Source organism: Cygnus atratus, chromosome 2 (genome assembly GCF_013377495.2).
Source record: "Cygnus atratus isolate AKBS03 ecotype Queensland, Australia chromosome 2, CAtr_DNAZoo_HiC_assembly, whole genome shotgun sequence".
Lineage (NCBI taxonomy): Eukaryota > Metazoa > Chordata > Aves > Anseriformes > Anatidae > Cygnus > Cygnus atratus.
This window is the reverse complement of record NC_066363.1, coordinates 52,136,605-52,144,344: the sequence shown is the minus strand read 5'-3', so window position 1 is coordinate 52,144,344 and position 7,740 is coordinate 52,136,605. Positions and strand designations below refer to the sequence as shown.

At 43.4% G+C, this 7,740-nt stretch overlaps 1 long non-coding RNA gene across 1 annotated transcript; it reads right to left on the bottom strand.

Moving 5' to 3' along the window:
- Nucleotides 1-5,553: 5,553 nt before the first annotated feature.
- On the bottom strand, nt 5,554-7,038 carry LOC118249621 (uncharacterized). Its single transcript, XR_004779150.2, has 3 exons — nt 6,882-7,038; nt 6,465-6,576; nt 5,554-5,659 (listed from the first exon to the last, which is right to left on the bottom strand). It is a non-coding gene; the product is annotated as an uncharacterized LOC118249621 (long non-coding RNA).
- Nucleotides 7,039-7,740: the final 702 nt, after the last annotated feature.

Sequence of the window (7,740 nt, the reverse complement as noted above, 5' to 3'; positions counted from 1 at the left end):
CAAACAGGTTTATTTTCTTCAGGCAGACACATTTCCAGAATTCTTCTCATTATTCTAAGTAGCAACAAAAATTAGTTGCTGGAGAGGTACACAGATTGTGCACTGCCCTACCTCATGGGTCAGGAGGACCTTCTCGTCTGTAGAAGAGGTGGACACAGCAGAAAGGCAAATGCCTGCTATCTGGGAGAGGAAGGCAGCAACTTGCGTGCACAGAATGGGAAACTACAAGCGTAAATATTGATGTGAAGGCACATGGATGCATGTGAGGAGAAGGCAATATAACATGGGAGAGTTTGGAGACTGAATAATATAGTTTAGGAGCTGGATTTCAAAGCAATCCTGATTCTGCTTTATTGTTGGCTCAAAACTTTTTAGTCCTAAGTTGCCTTCCATAAAATGGAAGTAGAATTTTGTCTGGAAAAGGGCTGATTAAGATACTAGGAAAATAGATCATTCATTGAAAAAAAAAAGTTCTATCTGCATCTAAATCCACCGTGAACAGCTTGCTCCTGTTTAGGAGGACTGATGTGGAATGGCATTGCTCCATTGCAGCGAGTGGTGGTAGGCTTCACACTGGTTGAATATATGGCCAAATATTTGTATTAGTCCTGGGTAATATAGTCATATACACAATTCAACCCTGGCTCTCCCTTATCTAGCCTAGTGCTGGGGTGTTTGGCAAGGATAAGGGTCTACATCAGAGAGTCTATTTAGAGCACAGGGTGCCAGACATCTCCGTATCAGATAGTCTGCAGCCAACCCAGCTTGCAGAAGAAGGACAGACGGCTGGCGAGGGACAAGACAACTGAAAGCTGGGACCATTAGAGGAAGGCAGTGGTGCTGCCAGCTGATTTGCCTTCCCCATTCCCAGCTGGGTTATATCGCTTTTAAGATGCTGCTGCACTGTCTCTAGCAAACAGATAAGTATGTTTGTGTGTCCATGTTAAGTGTCCAAGTGCTCACAGGACTTCAGCATGGCACAGGCTGTGTCACATTTCCCAGTGTAGCTCGTGAATGAAGAAGTACCTTATCTACAAGCTATGACCAAAGATGCGATTACTGACAATTGTCTGCCTCATCCTGAAGTTCTAACATACATTTCCTCAGCAAAATGTTCAAGGGTGCTTATCTGGCATTAGCAAAAATATCCGAGTTCCCAGTTCAGGAGGATCTGAATAGGGGTGCGTTTGGAGATGGCTGTCTGTATCATTCTGCCGTCTGTATCTTTAGGAATGCAAACAGTCTGTCAAGTTGCTCTGTTTAGGGTGTCTTAAAGACATGACTTGAACAGCATATCACCCTTTCTGAGAGGCCTCATCATGCCATTTCTCGTTATTGTTGCAGCTTCTTTCCTCCTTGTTACGAGGTTTGAGGTACTGCCTCTACCAACATACACTGATGTGGCTCCCAGCACAGCTGGTCTGGACCCAAGTCTCCCTGAAATGCAAACAGTAAACAGGAATAAGAGCATGGGGTGCGTCTGCAGTGACAAATGTGAGATGCTCACAGCTGGCAAGTTGTATACCACAGGTTGGTCTCATGCAGTAGATTTGAAATACCATCTATTTCTTTTCTGTCTCAGTGTGCTGACTTTGTATGTCAGGTGTTGCATTTGCCCTTTGGCATCAGCCTGTGAAACCATCATTGACTTCTTATGATGCTGTGCTAATGTGCTGCACTGGTTCTTCCTCCCCAGGAATTAAGTTTGCTAAGTAGCAAACTTAATTTTTTTTTTCATTAGTCCAGAAAAAGCTGTTGCCATTGCTGGAGGACACATCTGGGAGAACAGAGCACTCAGGCTTTATGCTCTGACCTGCATTTGAGGTGCTCATTATGTCCTGTCTCCTTGTGACACCAGCTCAGGAAATCCTACCAGCCTGCTGCCTCCAGAAAAGGGCTGGAGGAGAGGGTTGTGTGCTCTGCGTCAGGCTGCTCCTGCTGCACTCCATCTGCCTTGCTTAGCTGGAGCGTTCATTGTCAAAAGCCCTCCTGATAGAAAACATTCTGGCTGTAATGAAGTATCCACAGAGATTAATACAGGATTTGTTACCTAAACATCTCCCAAAACCACAGTACTGACTTCTGTGTCCTAATTGTCCCGCATCTGTTTCCAGCCTCAGAATATTACCTTTTAGGTAAAGGAGCTGATGTAACCAAGCTGTCTCTTGGCATCCATTGCTTACTAATGTGGCTTTTGCATTGTTCATGAGCTAAGGAAATAACATTGTGCTTTAAAGGTCCGAGGAAGCTCGGGACAGTCTGTGTTCTCTCTATGACTGTATACCTTCAGAGAGCATTTGCAATCCTTGTATTATCCTCTGGATATAAAATCCCTTTCTTGAAAGGACTTGTTTTATGGCTCATACTTTTTCTCTCTGAGTGTAAATATATGTCTGTGTGTACGTGTGTGTCTGTGTTCGTGCATAATATATCTGAAATATATGTATTATATTTCCTAAATAAGGAGATCCTAGGCTGCTCTGTGTTTTCATGAGCTTGTGTGTCCCATCCACAGTATCTGCTCTCACCCTAATGAGCTGAAGCTACATTAGCAAAATCCCAGGCAGATAAATTGACTTTAAACCTTGGTTTGATGATCCTACTAAGACATTCAATTAATTCTATTTTGCTACAAGCTAATTTATGACTTCGTGTTTATTCAAAAAAAAAATGTTGAATGTACAAATCAGTGGGAGACAAGGTAATGAATTATTCTACCTTCCTTCATGCTCTTGTCTTCACACTTCACTACTATAAGCATGGAAGAGGAAATATGAAAGAAATGTCTTTTGATGTATGAAATGTGGGTATTTTCTCATACTGAGCTGTATCTAACTGGTGTAAACACATAATCAAGCCCTCTAGGAGATGCTAATTAGTGCAGTAAATGTTAGTTTATTAATTGCCATTACGTTTTTCTTTGTTTCACCAGTGAATGTGTCTTTTCAGGAGAACAGATTTGATATGGTGTGTCTGTAGAATTTGTTTGTGTTCATGGCAAATGAAGACAAGTAGCCCAGCAAAGCTGTTATGAATTAACAGCAGTCCGTGCGATCAACGTCTCTGAAACGGAGTCCACAAAGTGCACGGGCTTCTGTGTGATCTGAGAAGAAAAACAAAACAAAACAGAAAGCCCCGGAGGATTTGATAACAATTTTCTGCTCCATCTCTTTACTTGGTGTGTTTTTAATGAGCCCTCCAAAAGCACAGGTAGTAAAACTTTCCCTTTTTGATGTGGCAGAATACACTGCCAAGACGTACTGCAGGAGAGGTACTTCAAAGGCAAACAGCCAGCAAATACAATTACATTAGGCGAGGCTGCTGGGTATAATTGAGTTCCTCCCATCTTTGGAAAGTGATGGAAGACAGTCCCTTAACAATTCCCTCTTCCTGCTCCTCCGACTTGATAAATCAGTACTTTTCCTGTGATGCTCACATTTCTAAACTATACCATTATCACATGCTGCATCTTCTGTGTCAGGCATCATGAGCCCAGATTATGCCTAGTGGTCAATAATAAAGGGTCAAGTGAGCAGTCCCTCCCGTATGCAGCAGCGGTGGTCTTCCAGTCTGGAAGCCATCCCGTCCCCTCTGTGAAGGATGCTAGTAACTGCTGAAAACGCTCACACAGGGAGGTGCTAGTCCCTCTGGGAAGCCCCTGAGTGGGCTGCGTGTGTCAGAGTGAGCAGCTTGGTGTCCGGGGCGGAGTAAGGTGGGAAGTCATTCTGTTGGGGTAGGATCATCATGTGACCTAGATCTCAGGCCCTACTTTCAAGCTTTATCTGGGGAAAGAGATTTTGCATGTTTTTTAGTTACTTTGCTATTGAAATTCAGCCCTCAGAAGGACCTGCAGGTGTTGGTTGATAAGAAGTTCAACGTGAGCTGGCAACATGTGCTTGCAGCCCAGAAAGCCAACCGTATACTGGGCTGCATCTAAATAAATGTGGCCAGCAGGGGAGGGAGGTGATTGTCCTCCTCTGCTCTGCTCTTGTGAGACCCCACCTGGAGTGCTGTGTTCAGCTCTGGGGCCCACAGCACAAGGACATGGACCTGTTAAAGTGAGTCCAGAGGAGAGCCACAAGGATGATCAAGGACTGGAACACCTCTCCTATGAAGACAGGCTGAGGGAGTTGGGGTTGTTCAGCCTGGAGATGAGAAGGCTTCAGGGAGACCTTACAGTGGCCTTCCAGTACCTAAAGAGGGCCTACAGGAAAGCTGGGGAGGGACTCTTTGTCAGGGGATTGTAGTAATAGGACAAGGGGTAGTGGTTTTAAACTAAAAGAGGGTATATTTAGGTTAGATATAAGGAAGAAATTATTTACTCAGAGGTTGGTGAGGCACTGGAGCAAGTTGCCCCATCCCTGGAAGGGTTCAAGACCAGGTTGGATGGGGCTTTGGGCAACCTGGTCTGGTGGGAGGTGTCCCTGCCCATGACAGGGGGTTGGAACTGGGTGACCTTTAAGGTCCCTTCCAATCCAAACCATTCTATGATTCTATGAAGCCAAATAGTGAGAGAAGGTTCTTTTCTCTGCATGGAATGTGAGCTTTTGTTGCATTTTCATGGGCTTGTGTTAAAACACACCAAAACCCCAGATCTCTCTTCATACTTCTTCCCCTGATGAATCAGCTCTACAAAACCTAACAATATGAAACAATGGATATCTTTCACCTAATCATTTGAAAATTTCTTATTTATGTATGGTTGTGTGGTTTGCTTGTATTATGTGCCTAGATAAATTTCATTAGGTCACTGAAAATCAGGCTAGACTGCTTGTTTGCTCTTTATCCTTGTCAGCAATGTTGCTTTGCCTTGTCTTGGAACAGTTTAAGTCCCTAATCCTGTCTAGGGCAGAATCTAGCTTACTTTCTCATACAATTAATAACATTGGAGTTTTAAATTAGGCTGGTCATGGTTATGGTACCTGGTCTTTACCAAGGATTTGACTTTGTGGAACCCTAATCTACAAAATTTTCATTAGGTTGAGTGGACAAAAAAACAAAAACAAAAACAAACAAACAAAAAAAAAACCACCAAACCTTACAAAGGTGCTCATGCTTGTAGTTGTTTTGTGATGTGAGCAAAAAAGGATGTCACACAGAGGCTGTTGTACACCCCGACACAAGTCAAGAACATACAGATGAACTTCCTGAATATCAGCTCCTTGCTCTAGCTGTGCACGAGCAAGGAATATCTGTTACTAGCCTTTGCCCACCTCACTCTCCTTCCCTTCGTTTAGTCACTTGGGTCAGAGTTTAACCATAATTCAATCAGGGAAGTAAAAAATACATGTGAGTTGTCCTCCTCCCATGCATGTGATTTATTGCCTGTTTTATGTAAACTTTCCAGCCTCATGTCAGAAACTTCCAGCTTGGACTTCTCCGGATGTCTGTTGAAGAGGCAAAATTCTTCTTGCCTCTTTCCACCGAAGCACGCATCTTGCCTATGTGCTTCATTTACTGCAGACGTCAAAGGCAGGCATGGCTGACTGTCTTCTGGGACTCTGCATGGCAACAGTGGGTGTTGCTGCTGCAGGTCTTAATTAGCATTAAATCATTGATATTTTTTTTTTCTGATGATAAATAGTCATAACTAGTATATAAATATGTAGTTCTGCTCTGATCAACGCACTGAATTAGAAGATTCTCTCCAAATGTTTGCCTGATGAGTGAAAAGATTGGAAAGATTTCATTAAAAAAATATTGCAAATGTGTTCAATGTATTGCTTCAGCACAGCTTGAGCAAAATTCCGCCTTTTTAGTAAGGTGGCTTTTTTGCTGGAATCTGGTAGCAGAAGCATGGTGGAGGATGGACACTAGCTTAGAAATTTGCTAGCAATCTGGAGACAGAAACTGGCATGTCCTGTGAGACACGTTCCATATATGCAGAATCTATCTGAATAAATGAGCCCCTTACTTAACTGGGAACGTACTGTATATTCCATCTGCAGACTGAATGATTGCTCCATTTCAAGCCTCCTGACTCCCATGGAGCCATCTGGTACACGCTAGTTTGTACGAATAGGTGAGGATTCCTGCTAACACAACAGCCTTCAACTAGGCAGAGCTCTGATATTTAGCACTCTGCTTCACATCTGCCTACAAAGCCGTAACTAAAGCCCCAACACTTTTCAGTGTTTAATATTGAAATGAACCTTCCTTTTTCTCCTGGAAAGCCAGTTGGGACAGGAGCAATTAATGCAATTACATCAGAAAATGGGTTGAGCTATTAATACATCCACTAGGCAGACATTCCACGTTATGTGGCTTTGTGAAATTTTTTCACCCGTTGCTTGCTTAGGGCTCAGCAGGGAGGAGGGTGGCTGAGATGAAGAAGGTATGTGTCATATGGATATTTTTATATCACTTTGAGATATTGTCAGAAAATTAAGCTAACAGAAATAACTCGTATAAGCAGCAATAGGCCAGTCGTAGACATATCAATAGAGATGTAAATGTTGCTTTACCTTGATTGTCCTGCCACGTGTGAGATATCCCAATGGGGCTGGCAGTCCATGGCACAGCTCCTTCTCATGCCAAGACACCCACGAATAAGGGGTCTCAGTGGGAACTGAATCACTGGAAGGGTTTTGGTGACAGTGGACAGAACAAAGGGGAGAGGGGAGATAGGGAAGGGGGATAAAAGGAAAGGTTGTCTGTATAATCACACGGTTTCAGTCTCTGGCAACCAGATCTGCAGATATATTTAAGGCACCTAACATGTAGCCTGAGAAGCCTTTGACCTTCTTGGCAGCTTAAAAATAAGAAAACAACCTTAGAGCCCCCTTTTCCCACCAGACATAGCTTGGGAGACTGGAGGAGGAGGCCAGGAGGACTCCACTCCCCAGCTGCCATGTGGTGCATCCTGCCACACTGGCTCTCACCTCTGGAGCTTGCAGGGTTGTCTCAGCTCAGAGAAGATCTTGCTCTCCCCGGACATTTTGCAGAGTGCACCTTATTTAGGACGTTTGTTTAGTCAGTGTTAAGTAGGCAAGTGTGGGCTACAGATGAAAGTTGTTTTTTTTTCCTGCCTCTGTTTATTTATTTTCTGCATTAGAAATAATAGCGAATCTTTCTAACAAAAGTACTCTTTAATCAGTCACCCAGGCTAGCTCTAGCTCTTTCTGAAAGGTGCAAAGGCTGCTGTTCCCTTGTAACACTGAGTACACGGTGTGCCAGTGTGGAATTAGGTCTGTGCAGATCCTTATGACTCATGTTGGTGTAATCTCACTTTGTTTTAGTAAACGTTGCCCCACAGATATGGGATCACTTACAGGCTGGGATCTGTGCTCACACATCTATTGCAAAATACAGCCCGCTAAAAACAGCTGTAAGGAGCTCCCTTTGTCTGGTTGGGGTTCTTCACTTAAGTGCTTGTGGTGCCTGATTAAATTAGTAATCAGAGATATAGTCATGCTATTTTGTGACTCTGAGAGCCTTGATTGTGGATTATATTTACACACTGCAATTTCTTCCTAAATGGAGCTCTTTGTATTCAAGGACTTTGAGAGTCTTTCAGTCTGCAATAAAATCCAGTTTACTACATAGATGAGCTCTTGCAGTGGTGCCAAACCCTTGGTCAGGCACGCTGGGTAAAATGGTTTTTCATTTGCACAATAAACAGGGCTATGTAAAAGTTCATGTGTGGTATGGCGGTTTTGCTGACCCTTTACACTGAAATACTGCACTGTCAGATGCACTGAATGCCTTCATGTAGGGTTGCCTCAGAATGACAGTTTGCTT